The 16,405-nt window shown below is 36.9% G+C and overlaps 1 protein-coding gene across 4 annotated transcripts in view; it reads right to left on the bottom strand.

Annotated features, from left to right (window-relative positions):
- LOC138692613 (protein DOP1 homolog) overlaps positions 1-13,820 on the bottom strand; it is a 122,581-nt gene extending 108,761 nt beyond the window's left edge. For 2 of the 4 annotated variants that reach the window (XM_069815637.1, XM_069815634.1), the window contains exon 1: positions 13,608-13,820. The gene's annotated coding sequence lies outside the window, so the exon portion shown is untranslated. Of the gene's footprint in view, positions 1-1,320; positions 1,422-13,515 lie in introns of all 4 variants that reach the window. The other 2 variants (XM_069815636.1, XM_069815635.1) reach the window with 2 other exon arrangements.
- Positions 13,821-16,405: the final 2,585 nt, after the last annotated feature.

The following is a 16,405-nucleotide window of genomic DNA, read 5'->3' as shown; positions in this document are numbered from 1 at the left end:
GTAAACAAAATCATTTTTTTTAGCCCTCTCTGTCTTCAAAATACTAATATTTCAGTGTTGTAAGTCGTCCACCATTTGACTGTCCTTGATAACAGTAGTATTAGTATTAGATTTATGTCCATTGCATGATTACTGAGGGGTACAGAGACATAGGGAAGAATTAGTGGATGGACAGACAGCCAGACAAAGCATAAAAATGCATAAACATAGTCAAAATAATACATTAAAATAGACAACATAAATACATTATTTAATAAAGACAAACACATGCATCCTCTAGGGCTTAGTTGTATTAACATATTTTTTAATATATTTCCTAAATAAAAAATATTTATTTGTACCTTTAATGTCAACTGGCGAACTAAATACATCTTTACACAAAAAAAAAGAACCATGTTAAGTTATGTTCTGCTAATATTAGTACCGGTAAGGTGGTGTACTGAAACAAGTTAAAACTATTTTTTTACGAGTTTTACAAGTCTGAAAATCACTATTTTGATAGAAGTCAAAAATGTTTGTATGAACTAATTCCCATACTTTAAGGATATAGCCTACATACCATGAACAGTAAGAAGATTATATTACTTTAGTAGGTTATTTTACGACGCTTTATCAACAGCTTAGGTTATTTAGCGTCTGAATGAGATGAAGGTGATAATGCCAGTGAAATGAGTCCGGGGTCCAATACCCAGCATTTGCTCATATTGGGTTGAGGGAAAACCCCGGAAAAAACCTCAACCAGGTAACTTGCCCCGACTGGGAATCGAACCTGGGCCACCTGGTTTCGCGGCTGGACGTGCTAACCGTTACTCCACAGTTGTGGACGAGAAGATTATAATGTAAAAAATATTTCCTACTGCTATGCAACTGAAAATATATTTCTGAAAATTTCATTCAACATGGCTCCAAATCCCCAGAAGCAAGTACCATATAAAAGTCTATAATAATAAAAAGACAGTAACACAGCATGGTTACTTGTAGTCCTCAAAATTCGAATTTGATAAAAAAATACTGTTAAGTTTGGAAATTAAGCTTATACGATGGAGTCTCCAAGACATACTGGTACAATCAAATGTAACACCCAAAAATTTAATAGTTTTCCATTTACATAAATACTGACCTTCAACAGAGATATTAATATCTTTCATATTTTTCTTTTGAAAATTATGAAAGTAAATATAACACGTTTTATTAACATTAACATTGTTATCAAACCATGTTTTGAGATTTTTTCATAACAGTTTGCAACACGTTTCCTCTAAATCCTATTCGTTTGAGTCTTTAACAATAACAAAATAAAATTATCATCAGCATACATACAAATGGAGGTAGCTGTGAATATATTGAATAAGCAGTCGCGGACAGCCGATGAGGGATGGTCCTCCAGCTTGGGGGTTGGGCGAAGGGCTAACAACCCATCACTGTAAAAAACAGCTTGTTACGAATCCTTCAAATAAGCCTCAGAATGGGACTGATTCTCTGGCACGACCACAGCAAAGGAATGAGGTTTTGAGATTTGGTACTTGGAATGTTACAAGTCTATATAGAACAGGAGGGGTAACATTAGTAGCAAAAGAACTAGCTAGATATAGAATAGACTTTGTGGGAGTACATGAGGTTAGGTTATATAGGAATGGCATAACACAAATAGGATATTATTTGTTGTATTATGGGGAAGGAAACGATAATCACCAATTAGGAACAGGATTCTTTATTCATAAAAGAATAGATTTTAGGGAGGCCGAGACGTAGATGGGAAGATAATATTAAAATGGATTTGAGGGAGGTGGGATATGATAGAGAATGGATTAATCTTGCTCAGGATAGGGACCAATGGCGGGCTTACAGTATGTGAGGGCGGCAGTGAACCTCCGGGTTCCTTAAAAGCCAGTAAGTAAGTAGTATACATACAAATGAAGTATTTTTTCAATACATAGGTAAATCACTGACATATAAACGGTACAATACTGGGCCCAAAACAGAGCCCTGAGGAACACCAACAATAATATGTACATTCTCGCCTGTAGTTACACAGTAAGATTTAATGAAAAAAAAATTCCTATACCAGGGACGACCAAAATATCCAGAAAGCCAATATTTCTATGTACAATACATAGTGAATATATAATTGAATTGTTGAGAATTGTTAATGAAAATTAAAATATAAATTGTGATTGAGAATATGAACTGAATTCTTTAATATTTGAATGACATGTCACTCACTGGTAGAATTGGCTTAGCAGCAGCTAGTTATTTATCCTAATAAATGTATCTTGTTTACATTGCCTGTACCTGCTTACGACAGAACTCAATTACGTCACAAGAATAACTTGCTTTTCATGCACTCAGATAATGATCAATTTACGTCTCTTTCAAGAACAACATATCCATATAGTAGGAAACAGTTCATTACAAGATGCCCTATTTTCAAACATTTTTGAAACTGTTCCTGTTTTTCAGTGTTGCCTCTTTTATAATCCATCTCCAATAATTTTTAATAACCACAATTTTGACTTTCTAGAGTTTGAACATATTGTGACAGAGCTGGGATACGATCTCACGACCGGGTGAAGGATTACAAGGTCGGCCATGGTTCGGCGCATCTGCTTCCTGTGGCATGTGCTGTGGCATAGAAAGGAGGGAGTAGAGGAGAAAGAGCGACCGCGGCAGAGAGGGGAGATATCCAGATTATTCGAGAATGCCATCCTGACATCCGTGGAAATCTCTAGCATCGTAGAAACTTCTCATAACTATGGTTTAGTTATAAATACAACACGCGAGTGAACTTGAGTAGTAGTGTTGTTATAGTCAGTGGACAGCAAGCCAGCCAGTCTTGTGTAGCAGTGAAGCCAGCTTTGAGACCGAAGTTCGACTTGAGTTGTGTCCGTAACCGTGGAGCCAGAAGTCCTGAGATTGAGTGCAGTGGACCGCAGTTGGGGGACCTGAGTTCGAAATTCAGCGGATTGTCTCTGAAGGTCTGGGGTTCGAGATACTGTGAACTTGAGTGACTGAGCTAGAAGAGCTAGCCAAGGCAAACTGTGAACTGAGAACTGACAGTTCTGTTTTGTAAATAGTGCTTTGTGAACATTAGTTAAGATTAACAGTTCATTGTTGGTCTCAATAATCCAAGTAAATTGTCATTGTCGTCTGTGGAGTGCAACGAATACTGTGTTACTGTGTGGAGTGGAAATCCCATTGTTGACGGGAGTAGAATTAAATTGTAGAGAGTGATTATTATTGGTGTGAGAATAAAATTACATTATTGTTTTGAATTTTAAAAGTTACAATATTTTGTATCTTATTACTGGACCTAGAAATTTTAGGCAAGGAGAAATTCGGTTTTAGGCACCTAAATCAGGTTTCAAAAGTAATGTATTAAATCAGGGTTTGGAAAGTAGCAGTTAAGTTATGTGATAAATGTTATAATTAAAAGCAAAAAGTGCATTACAACTGACATTAATTTTGACACAGTTCACAATACAGTATTTAATTATTTTTTAGATGGTGTACAATCAAAAGAGAAATTGCCATAACTTAGTCCAGACTTATCAAGACGTACAACACCCATACAGATGGAATGGATCATAAAGGCAGGCTTTGTAAGCTGAAAGAGGGAAGAAATGGTATTGGCCTCTACTTACTGTATGCTGGTTATGGTGCTCGTCAATTATTTAGATCATATACAAACAGGTTCATGAGAAATAAGCATTTAAAATTGAATTTCAAGCATGCTGTGACTTTGCTAACTCAAGATTAAAACCTGGATGTTCCTTGCCTTCATCAACAGGCAGTAAGTATAAGAATGATTTATATGACAGTTTTGAACATATTATTGCAGCCATTAAAAAGAAGCCCTGCAATGTGCAGGTGTACGACAATAAGTGCAATGTCACTCTGTGCGTACAGTGACAGTACTGTGGACCTTATCATGTAAAATAGTGTAGGCTATGTTTATGTAATGTGATTGAAATATGCGTGTCTTATCTAAATTTAGACATTACCATGTAAAATAAATAGTACCTACATGTTTATGTAATACTGACTGAAATATGAGCATTTCTTATCTAATACTGACTAAAAAGAAAACTGTGTTCAGCAATGTCAAATATGCCCAGTGTCCTCATTCGAAGATGGGTTTTTTCTTTGTCAAATCTGTGTACAGATCTCGAATTTTATCTCTGCCTCTGTATAATGTCACATTTTGAGGGGATGGGAGGAAAGTTGTAATGCTTTTCAATAAGCTGATGCCCACATTGTAAGATAAGGCATTTGAAATTTAATGGCACTGACCGACAAAGATATACATACTAGGTTCAAAAAGTTCCCGGAATTTGCTAGTATCATAGAAACAACGTACCTTAAACACTATTCTACAGCATTCCCTTCAAAATAGTTGCCTTCCGGAACAACACACTTTTGCCAACGCGTGTAGAGTTCCTGGAAGCAGGCCTGGAAGCCATTTTGTGAAACCCGTCTTAGTGCTCTCGTCGCGTTTGCGATAACCTCTTCAGCATTGAATCTCCGTCCTTTCAGATGACTTTTCAGACGGGGAAACAGAAAGTAATCAGGGGGTGAGAGATCAGGAGAGTATGGTGGGTGATCCAAAGCAGTTATGTTGTGCCTGGCAAGAAAATTCTTTACAATAATTGGGTGATGAGCAGGTGCACTGTCATGCATAAGGAATCAGTTGTTTTCTACCCACTTTTCTGGACGTTTCCTTCTCACTGTGTCCCGGAGGCGACGGAGGATTTCTACGTACAATTCTTTCGTTACAGTACGACCTTCTGGAATGAACTCATGGTGGATGAGACCCTGACAGTCGAAGAAAACTTCCAACATAACTTTGCCTTTGGAAGTGTCCCTAGGAAATTTTTGCTTCCGAGGAGATGTTTTCGATTTCCACTTAGATGACTGTCGTTTAGGGACTGGGTCGTACAAGTGGCACCAAGTTTCATCACCAGCAATAATTTTGTTTAAGAAATCACCATCTTCATCAGCCATACTGATCATGTCCCCAGCAAGAGTCATTCTTGTTTCTTTCTGTTCTGCCGACAACATTTTCGGAACTAACTTCTGAGACACGTAATGCATGTTGAGGTGCTTGTGAAGAACATTGTGTACACTTCCGACTGATATTCCGACCTCTGCTGCTATCTCTTTTATGGTTTTACGTCGGTCGTCCCTCACAACATTACGCACACGCTGAGCGATTGCTTCATTTGTTGCAGTTGTTGGTCGGCCGCTGCGTACGTCATCTTTGATGCTATCGCGGCCACCAGAAAAGCGTTTATACCAGGCATACACTTCAGTTTTTTTTCATTGCTGCTTCGCCATATGCTTCTTCCAACAATCTTAATGTCTCTGCAGGAGTTTTGTGTAACAAAACACAGAACTTGATGTTTGTACTTTGCTCTGTGGACATAATTACAAAATGCGACGAACAAGCAAAACACTATGATAAACAATTGCCTACAACTCAAAACCAACAATCGCCATTATCAACAAACTTTAAGGAAATGACATCATGAATGTTACCAACAAAACAAATGTATAATATCCCTTGTTATATATTAATACGAAAAATGGTAGTAAAATTCCGGGAACTTTTTGAACCCAGTAGTAATTCGAGATCTGTATGGGGAGAAAAAAATCAGAAAATTCACCATTTTTTTACAAGTGGTTGTTTTAATATTACCTTCCCATCTAAGTCTCGGCCTCCCTAAAGGTCTTTTTCCCTCCGGCCTCCCAACTAACACTCTATAAGCATTTCTGGATTTGCCCATATGTGCTACATGCCCTGCCCATCTCAAACGCTTAGGTTTAATGTTCCTAATTATGTCAGGTGAAGAATACAATGCGTGCAGTTCTATGTTGTGTAACTTTCTCCATTCTCCTGTAACTTCATCCCTCTTAGCCCCAAATAATATTAAAATGGATTTGAGGGAGGTGGGATATGATGATAGAGAATGGATTAATCTTGCTCAGAATAGGGACCAATGGCGGGCTTATGTGAGGGCAGCAATGAACCTCCGGGTTCCTTAAAAGTCAGTAAGTAAGTAAGTGGTTGTTTTAATGGCATTTAAAACTTGTATCCAATTTTATTATTTCACGAGATTACAAGTACACAATAAATTAACACGTATGCCTAAAAATATTTAAAGATTTATGTTCCACGAACTTGCATACATACTTAAAGCTTCTGGCCACTATTAGACTACATAATGCAGTTTAGTCAAAAAAAGAAAGAAACAGGTATAGATGGACAAGTGTAGCTATGTTGACCATCTGTTCAATGAATACATATAATACAGTAAAATGCCATTATAACGTAAAGAGACTTAAAATTTGTGGACCTCAATGATGAAGAGCGAGCTTTCTATGAAGAGGCACTCAGTACTGTACCTTCCGAGAGTGAAGAGGTACAGATATTCTACCAAAGTGCAGAGGAACCTATAAGGTATTCCGTACCTGACACTAAAAGAAAGTTTTTTGTTCAATATTCAATACTATATTATATTCGTTAATTTCCCTGAGAATGTAAATTGTTCAAGCCAAGTGTAATTGGCATAAACTAGTTTATTATTGTCCATTACCGTGAATTTTTTCCTTAAATGTAATGACTTAAGTGGTTTCCGAAAAAAAAAATTTTCATACTGCTACTCTAGTATATTGTTATACATAACAATACCTCATGGACACAATTAATAGTACATTATCCAACGAGCCTATAATGGCAGTAATTAAGACGCGAGTATGTGTGTTTATGAAACAAATTTCATAATTTTCATACGAGCGTCTTAATTACCATTATAGGCAAGTTTCATACGACTTTTTATGTTCGACCATATTTCTAACTTGAAATTATTAATAAGTATTCATGTTATGCAAATTAAGCTTTCAGGAATAACTCCCTGTAAAGTTAATTTGAATAATTTCGAGGGAAAAATTGTTCCGGGGCCGGGTATCGCACCCAGGACCTTTGGTTAAACGTACCAACGCTCTCCCACTGAGCTACCCAGGAACTCTACCCGACACCGATCCAATTTTTCCCTCTATATCCACAGACCTCAAAGTGGGCTGACAACCGTCAAGCAACCAACATTTGAGTGCACACTAACTCTGTGTAGCTTTAAATTGTGGTTTTCTGTTACGTACAGTGACGTGTATTATGCAAATTAAGCTCTCAGGAATAACTCCCTGTAAAGTTAATTTGAATAATTTCGAGGGAAAAATTGTTCCGGCGCCGGGTATCGAACCCGGGACCTTTGGTTAAACGTCACTGTACGTAACAGAAAACCACAATTTAAAGTCACACAGAGTTAGTGTGCACTCAAATGTTGGTTGCTTGACGGTTGTCAGCCCACTTTGAGGTCTGTGGATATAGAGGGAAAAATTGGATCGGTGTCGGGTAGAGTTCCCAGGTAGCTCAGTGGGAGAACGTTGGTACGTTTAACCAAAGGTCCCGGGTTCGATACCCGGCCCCGGAACAATTTTTCCCTCGAAATTATTCATGTTATGGTTATGTGAGGAGCGGAACTGACCTTCTAAATTGTGAGATGTGCGCAGACGCGAAAGTATTGATTTTTTCCGAGGAACGAATGTCATTGACCTTGATATAATCTAGAGAATAACATGAACATTAATCTTGATATAACCTGGAAATTGATTTAGAATTGAAAAAGAGATGACAAATTGAATTTATTTGAATATTATTTACAATTAACGCTAATTATTATAGTAACAGAACATAACCTTCTGCGACAGTATTGGATTTCCAGCCTCCGTGACGTTTCGCTAGTTGTCTTTCGATTGCATATCCGAGAATAATCGATATTTGAGCTTTTATAATGCTACAATGGTGATTTCTCATTGGCTGAACAACTGAACTTTAATGAATAGGTGAACTTTAATGAGGTGCATTAAAGGGCTACTACCAGTTGTATAATTACTACATTTCGGCATGGTCCAGCATAAAATAAACTACATTTAAAATAGAACAACAGCTGCATGTATTTTTTGTTCCTTCTGATAATCATAAGAAAATGACTTGGGTGGAGTTTGGAAGTAAGCTCTTCTATCGTATTTAAAACGGTAGACCCAATTCACTATTCAGCTGTGCTTGTTATTCAGCTACTGCTGCGTCTAAATATAAGGGTCGGTAACACAGGGCAGCCCTGTCTTACTCCTAGAGAGAGAAAGGGGGAGGGGGAGGGGGAGGGAGGGACGGGAGGGAGGAAACGAGAGGGAGAGAGGGAAAGGAAGAGAGAAAGAGGGAGAGTGGAGGAGAGGGGAAGTGGAAGAGGTAGGGGAGGGTAGGAAGGGGGTGGGGGAGGGAGTGAGAGGGGGAGGGAGTGGGGGAGGGGAGGGGAGAGATAGTAGGAGAGGACAGGGGAGAGAGGGGGAGGAAGGGGATGGAGGGAGCGAAAGGGAGAGTTAGAGAGAGACAATGAGAGAGGAGGTGGAGGGGAGGTGAAGGTTTGGGGGAGGGGAGAGAAGGGAAGGGGGAGGGGTGAGAGAATGAGAGAGAGAGAGAGAGGAGAGAGAGAAAGAGAGGAGAGTGAGTGAGTGAGTGAGTGAGTGAGTGAGTGCTTGTATGCATCCAATGCCTACCCATTTCACTTTATGTGATTCGGGTTCCGCATATTGCGGATAGATGGCAGGACTGTGACTCATTTTACAATTGTACACCACTTTGGCAGGCCACACTGTATATGATGTGTATATGTGGGAAGTTATGTCGTGTACTAGGGTGAGTGTATGTGTAAGTGTTCGTGTAAGTGTAGTGTATGAGTCATGAGGATGAGGAAGGGAGAAGGGGAAATCCGGTGTCAGCACGTAGCCTACTCCAAATTTTAGTCATTTTCAGTAAGGAATCGCATTTTCGTTTTCTTGTAAAAAATGAATCAGCAATCTCTTATTTAAATGTTGAGCAAGTTTCAATACTTGGTGGCACTCGAGAACATAAAAATTACGCAATATATCAAGATTTTCCAAAATTTAGAAATACTGATACTGACTTTATCTTGTGAGTACAATCATTCCCTGGTGATATTTTATATTAAAAACCATGATACATTTAATACTAGCCTATACCTGTTTTTTTTTTCTAAAGATGGAAATTGGTATTAGCGCTGTGAACAGAAAAACAACAGAATATCACATAGCTTGGGAGGACTGTTGCTATGATAACAATGGCTGAGTTGCCTATGTTACAGTTCCCATGTGTGAGTGTTGAATGGGCAATAGCTCTCTTGGTGCTATTTTCTGTGCACACAATGCCACCTATTAATATATGTTTCGTGTTTCATTCTCTGTCGATTTTTGTATGTTGTATACTTTCACGTTAATTGTCAATGAATGTTTTCAATGTCAGCCATCTAATATCAGATGGTAGGGTGCATCAGAAAAAAAAAAGTTCAATATTCATTTAGGTATTACGACATTCAAAGCAATTCTAATTGTCTTTGAGCTTTGAGGGGCCAAAGAAAGGTTCAGAATAAAATTAATCAAATTTCTGCATATTCATACCTTCTACATATACTTGTGTATATGTTTGTAAATTTAATTATGACTTGTTCCACATCTTAAAACTACAATGTTGATGCAAGATCTGCGGAAATTAAATTAAACCATCTGGACTTGCCAGCTTGAGTCTTGTAAGCTTCTCTGGAAGATTAAGTACCAAGGTCTACACTCAAGCCTTACAACAAAAACCAGACCAAAAAGAATTTAATATACATTATAACCAGAAATACAGAAAAAACGGATGCAACATTATTTAAGAATGGGACCAAAAAGATGGCTAAAGCAAAGCATGTTAATTAGTCTTATATGTAGACTTAGATCCCATTCCAAGAAGCAAAAGAATTGTAGGAAGACCAACGAAGAGATGGTGTTAGACTCAGTAACGAATCAATAAGGATTCAATACTTGTCCTGTATTATTATGATGACGACTACGACGAAAACGAGGAAGAAGTGGAGGACGAAGACTACTCTCCTTGTTTTGTATGCAGTTGCTAAGAACTGCAACACACGTACTTCTATATTTCACTAATCGGATAAATTTCAGAAAAAGGACTCCTTCCTTTTCCTCTTACTTCAAAATTCCAATCTTATGAACATAAAATAAATTATTGGCACTGAAAGGTGACTTTTCGTAAGCATGATGATGTACATTCGACAAACGCAGACAAATCTGCTCTTTTTAGTATTTTCAAGATATAATTGTCAGTGAGGGAATGGCATATCACAAATAGGAGATTACTTGTTGTATTATGGGGAAGGAAACAATAATCACCAATTAGGAACAGGATTCTTTGTTCATAAAAGAATAAAATCAGCAGTAAAAAAGGTCGAATTTATCAGTGACAGGTTATCATATTTAGTACTTAAGGGTAGATGGTGCGACATCATAGTTATAAATGCTCACGCCCCTACAGAAGAGAAAGACGACCATATAAAGAATAGCTTCTATGAGGAATTGGAACATACTTTTGATCAGTTCCCTAGATATCACATGAAAATTTTATTGGGGGATTTCAATGCTAAAGTAGGACGGGAGGATATTTTTAGACCAACTATTGGAAAAGAGAGCCTACACGCAATTAGTAGTGACAATGGAGTTAGATTAGTCAACTTTGCCACATCGAAAAATTTAATTGTCAAAAGTACAACATTCCCCCATAAGGATATACATAAATATACTTGGACTTCTCCAGATGGATTGACACACAACCAAATAGATCACATCTTGATAGATAAACGGAGACATACTAGTATAGTAGATATTCGAACTTTCAGGGGTGCAGACTGTAATTCTGACCATTATTTGGCGATTGGAGAATTAAGAGAAAGATTATCAGTAGCCAAGCGAGTAGAGCAACAAGTTAATATTACTAAATTCAATATTTTGAAATTAAAGGACGAGGAAGCTAAGCAAAATTATCAGGTCGAAATTTCGAATAGGTTTGCCACTTTAGAAAGTTCCGACGAAGTTGAGAAAGAATTAGATGTTAATAGCGTGTGGGAAAATATCAGAGATAGTATCAAAATTGCAGCTGAGCAGAGCATAGGTTATTATGAAACTAAGAAAAAGAAACCGTGGTTTGATGAAGATTGTTGCATGGTAGTAGAAAGAAGGAAACAGGCAAAATTGAAATTCTTACAGGATCCAGTTGAGGAGAAGAGAGATAATTATTTCAATGAAAGACGGGAAGCAAGTCGTACACTTAGGAATAAAAAGAGAGGTTACTTGAAGGAAAAACTGAATGACGTAGAAACAAATAGTAAGAATAAAAACATTCGAGATTTATATAAGGGTATAAAGGAATTTAAGAACGGATATCAGCCAAGGGTAAACGTTATTAAGGATGAGAATGGTGACTTGCTTGCAGACTCTCCATCAATCCTAAACAGATGGAAAAACTATTTTGCGCAACTACTAAATGTACATAGGCCAAATAGAAATGATCGGGACGAAATTGAAATACAAACTGCTGAGCCATTTATACCCGAACCCACGCTTACAGAAGTCGAAATTGCGATAGAAAATCTGAAAAAGTACAAGTCTCCAGGTATCGATCAAATTCCAGCAGAATTAATACAAGAGGGTGGGAGTGCATTATATAGCGAAATTTATAAACTTGTACTTGCTATTTGGGAAAAGGAAATTGTACCAGAACAATGGAAGGAGTCCATAATTGTACCTATTTTTAAAAAGGGGGACAAAACCAACTGTGGTAACTTTCGAGGAATATCACTTTTGTTGACGTCGTACAAAATTTTGTCCAATATTCTTTTGAGAAGATTAACTCCGTACGTAGATGAAATTATTGGGGATCATCAGTGCGGTTTTCGGCGTAATAGATCGACTATTGATCAGATTTTTTGTATTCGACAGATAATGGAGAAAAAATGGGAGTATAAGGGTACAGTACATCAGTTATTCATAGATTTCAAAAAGGCTTATGACTCGGTTAAGAGGGAAGTATTATATGATATTCTTATTGAATTTGGTATTCCCAAGAAACTAGTTCGATTAATTAAAATGTGTCTTAGTGAAACGTACAGCAGAGTCCGTATAGGTCAGTTTCTATCTGATGCTTTTCCAATTCACTGCGGGCTAAAGCAAGGAGATGCACTATCACCTTTACTTTTTAACTTCGCTCTAGAATATGCCATTAGGAAAGTTCAGGATAACAGGCAGGGTTTGGAATTGAACGGGTTACATCAGCTTCTTGTCTATGCGGATGACGTGAATATGTTAGGAGAAAATACACAAACGATTAGGGAAAACACGGAAATTTTACTTGAAGCAAGTAGAGCGATCGGTTTGGAAGTAAATCCCGAAAAGACAAAGTATATGTTTATGTCTCGTGACCAGAATATTGTACGAAATGGAAATATAAAAATTGGAGATTTGTCCTTCGAAGAGGTGGAAAAATTCAAATATCTTGGAGCAACAGTAACAAATATAAATGACACTCGGGAGGAAATTAAACGCAGAATAAATATGGGAAATGCGTGTTATTATTCGGTTGAGAAGCTCTTATCATCCAGTCTGCTGTCGAAAAATCTGAAAGTTAGAATTTATAAAACAGTTATATTACCGGTTCTTCTGTATGGTTGTGAAACTTGGACTCTCACTCTGAGAGAGGAACATAGGTTCAGGGTGTTTGAGAATAAGGTGCTAAGGAAAATATTTGGGACTAAGCGGGATGAAGTTACAGGAGAATGGAGAAAGTTACACAACACAGAACTGCACGCATTGTATTCTTCACCTGACATAATTAGGAACATTAAATCCAGACGTTTGAGATGGGCAGGGCATGTAGCACGTATGGGCGAATCCAGAAATGCATATAGAGTGTTAGTTGGGAGACCGGAGGGAAAAAGACCTTTAGGGAGGCCGAGACGTAGATGGGAGGATAATATTAAAATGGATTTGAGGGAGGTGGGGTATGATGATAGAGACTGGATTAATCTTGCACAGGATAGGGACCGCTGGCGGGCTTATGTGAGGGCGGCAATGACCCTTCGGGTTCCTTAAAAGCCATTTGTAAGTAAGTAAGTATAATTGTCAGTGAGGAATCCGTATACTGAAATTTTCCAATTCATTAAATGTCACTCACTAAAATCCCACTACCTTATATTTTCAATGACAAATTCCAATCTAAATTAAAAAACAAACTCAGCGGTTATTTCTGATTATTAATTTCACATCTAGGCTATTTACAAATGTAAATTACAACATAACTAGGTCCAAGATCCACAGCTAGTATTTTTTCAATTACAATTATGGTTTATTTAGTTTGTATTTCACAGTCAATGAACAAAAACAACACCACTGCACATTACACCTGTCTGGATGCATTACTTTATTATGAATATCATAAAACAAGCATAATTTAGTAATAGACTATCTTAATTTCATGTCATGCGGTGCAAAATATTGCACTGTATTACGTAGCAGTGTTGATATTTTATGTTTTGGATATGAAGTGGCAATACTTACAACATTAGTAGTAGAAATTATATCGTAATTATTTGTACGATCATTGCACACCGTCCGAACATCGATCATATTTACTTGTTTTCCTTATTTACCTGACATTGACATGATGTTGCAGGAGACTATTTCCTTGTCATAGGGAACGTCACCATCATGGTATAACGTAATAAATTCGTCATTTCCTTCGCTCATAAAATTATAGCATAAAAAATGTACATATTTATATATAATTATCCGTGGACCAATAATATTTTATTTCAAACACCATTATTTTACTTGCTAGTATATTGTACAAATTTCACAAGAAAAGAATTACGATAATCGATAATCGAACGTCGATATTTATCGATATAACAAATTGCGGAGTGACTTGACCTTCTCAACAAACTTTGCTTGCTTGAGTTGCTTGTCTTTTCCCTTGTCACGTTCTCTTGGCAATCCTACAGGATTTTCTTAATTGGATATTTTGGTTACGAGAACATTGTTCTATCCATTTCATTGTGTCCTTACCTCAATTTTATTATCTTCCAATACATCTTTATTAGTTACATATTATTCAACCATATTGCTCTATCAAGGTAGTTAGAATTTGCATGTGACAACAGGAATAAACTGTGGACTCTACTTCGCTGCTGCCCTCTGTTCACTGTAAGAAGATTTCTACGGTGAAATATTCGAGAATCACTATTTTATACAAGCTCCTACAGCCGAGGCTGCGCAGAAGTTTAGAGTAGGGACAAATTGAAGCTTGCATCTGCCGCCATGTTTTGGGAGAAGCACCTGCTAGCAGACCGCTGTACTATGCAATGTTGAATGTTTAATATACAAGCTGTAAAGGGTATAAGTGCCATTATTTTAACTGATGATTATTCATGTCATAAGGAAGAAAAATGTCCTGGCAATTTTTTCTAATTGCAATATTTAACTAATTATTAAAGTTTACAATATTAGGTGTTTGGCAACGTTATTGGAGGGGAGGAGGGCGTTTACAAGTAGGATACACAGTACAGCCACAGTCTAATACCACAGTCTAGTATATACAGTCACGAAGCTCAATACGTAGTAAATATGCATCCACAGATAGTTGCTAACCACTAGGATCGCTAATATCGCCTCATTACAGGCAATGCGTAATAGTACCGGCACAGTCTATTGTTCCTAGAACCCTCACAACTCAACCTTCGTAACTGTATATACTAGACTGTGCTAATACATACAGTAGCGCAATTCATACGTATAAAATATGCCAACATTTCACAACTGATGCGACAGTAGCGCTCCAGCGGCAGGCAAGTTAAATGTGTGTAGAATACATATGATAAGTATGATAACACAGCATAAAATCATACTGTGTAGTTTATTTGATATTTTTATGCCATACGTAACTGTATATGGCTATTAATTTTATTTTAGAAATATACAAGACTTTTAAACCAGTGATGAGGATGCCAAGTAAAGTAGATGTAATATTCCATAGAAGTGTCTTGCCTTCAGCATTCATGAACATGGGCTTACCACAGTCTATTACATACAGTCGCGAAGCTCAATATGTAGTAAAACATGCAAACATGGGTAGTTGCCCACCACTAGGATCGCTACTATCGCCTCATCATCACAGATCTCTCCTAGCAGATGACAAAATATGTTACACTTTCGTTGTCGTGTTCTTTTGGAAAAATTAACACCTTCCTTCCATTATTGAAATATTAAATGGATAAAGTTCATTTATTATTTTAATTAAGTATGTTAAATTCCACCATAAACTCGAAGATACCTGCAAGAAATAGGTTAATATTAGTTTTGTTTGTGCAAAACGAACTGAAATTTACTATAATCGCTTCACTCATTCAAGATTATAGCGATAATGAACTATGAAACCAATAAATATTAATTTGCATTTCCCTTTACAACAATATAATAGCAATAATAATGGAAATATGAATTAATGGGAGTAACTTACGTGTACCGGTACTTGTAGTGTAGGCTTACGTAGTTAACAAAGTGGGATGAGGTTAAGCAATAATAATCACACCAGAATTGGAAATAAAACGTGATCAATAAATTTTATTGTAACAGACTTACTTTTTCTACGTCTCTAGTAAAGTAACAAATAAAAATAACAACAAAATTAACAGCTATAATTAAAAACATATCCTTTGAAAAAAAAAGTAGGCCTAAGTTGTCTGAAAATGTACAATTATTCAAGGAATCAGCTGATACAGACGTAGAAATAGTGCAAAGCTTTTGTTTCTCAGCTGCAGGTAATAACAGAACAGGTTTATTTGAAACATGAAATAAAGTTGGAACTGCATTCCAGATTAATTTATTTTTGTTTTCATTCCTAAATTATGTGTTTTCGAAATGAAGAGAGCAAAACTTTATATTATTATAAAGATATGCTTCATTCTTTGTCATTACATCTTCCCTTCTGCTGTTTATTAACCACTTTTTGCATCTAGAAGTAAAATAAGAAATAGATGTTAGGATTTTTCTTCACGAGCATCAATGTGAAATACGCAACGACCTAGCACCCGATGGAAATACGACTCAGTCCACTCTAAATCCAAAGTCGACCGTGGATAGTCTATTGTTTCTAGTTGCTAACCGCTTGGAGCGCTTTATCGCGAGATTTGCAAAAAAAATCACCTCAAGCTTCGCGACTGTATATAGTAGACTGTGGGCTTACGCTCTTCAAAATGATTAATTAGAGGAGCCTTTAGAGCCAACCTCAGCATGATATTCTGCATGTGATATTCCATCATTCAACAGTGGTCTGTATAGCAAGTTTGCTGGTCGACCAATATTAAACATAAAAAAACTCATCAAAATGAAGTGAACACAATGTGATAATATTGTAGGCCTACAAATAAAAATAATCGGTACTTAAGGATAT

This window comes from Periplaneta americana, chromosome 17 (assembly GCF_040183065.1).
Source record: "Periplaneta americana isolate PAMFEO1 chromosome 17, P.americana_PAMFEO1_priV1, whole genome shotgun sequence".
Classification (NCBI taxonomy): Eukaryota; Metazoa; Arthropoda; class Insecta; order Blattodea; family Blattidae; genus Periplaneta; species Periplaneta americana.
The sequence above is the reverse complement of the archived record's forward strand: the minus strand, read 5'-3'. Positions and strand labels throughout refer to the sequence as shown.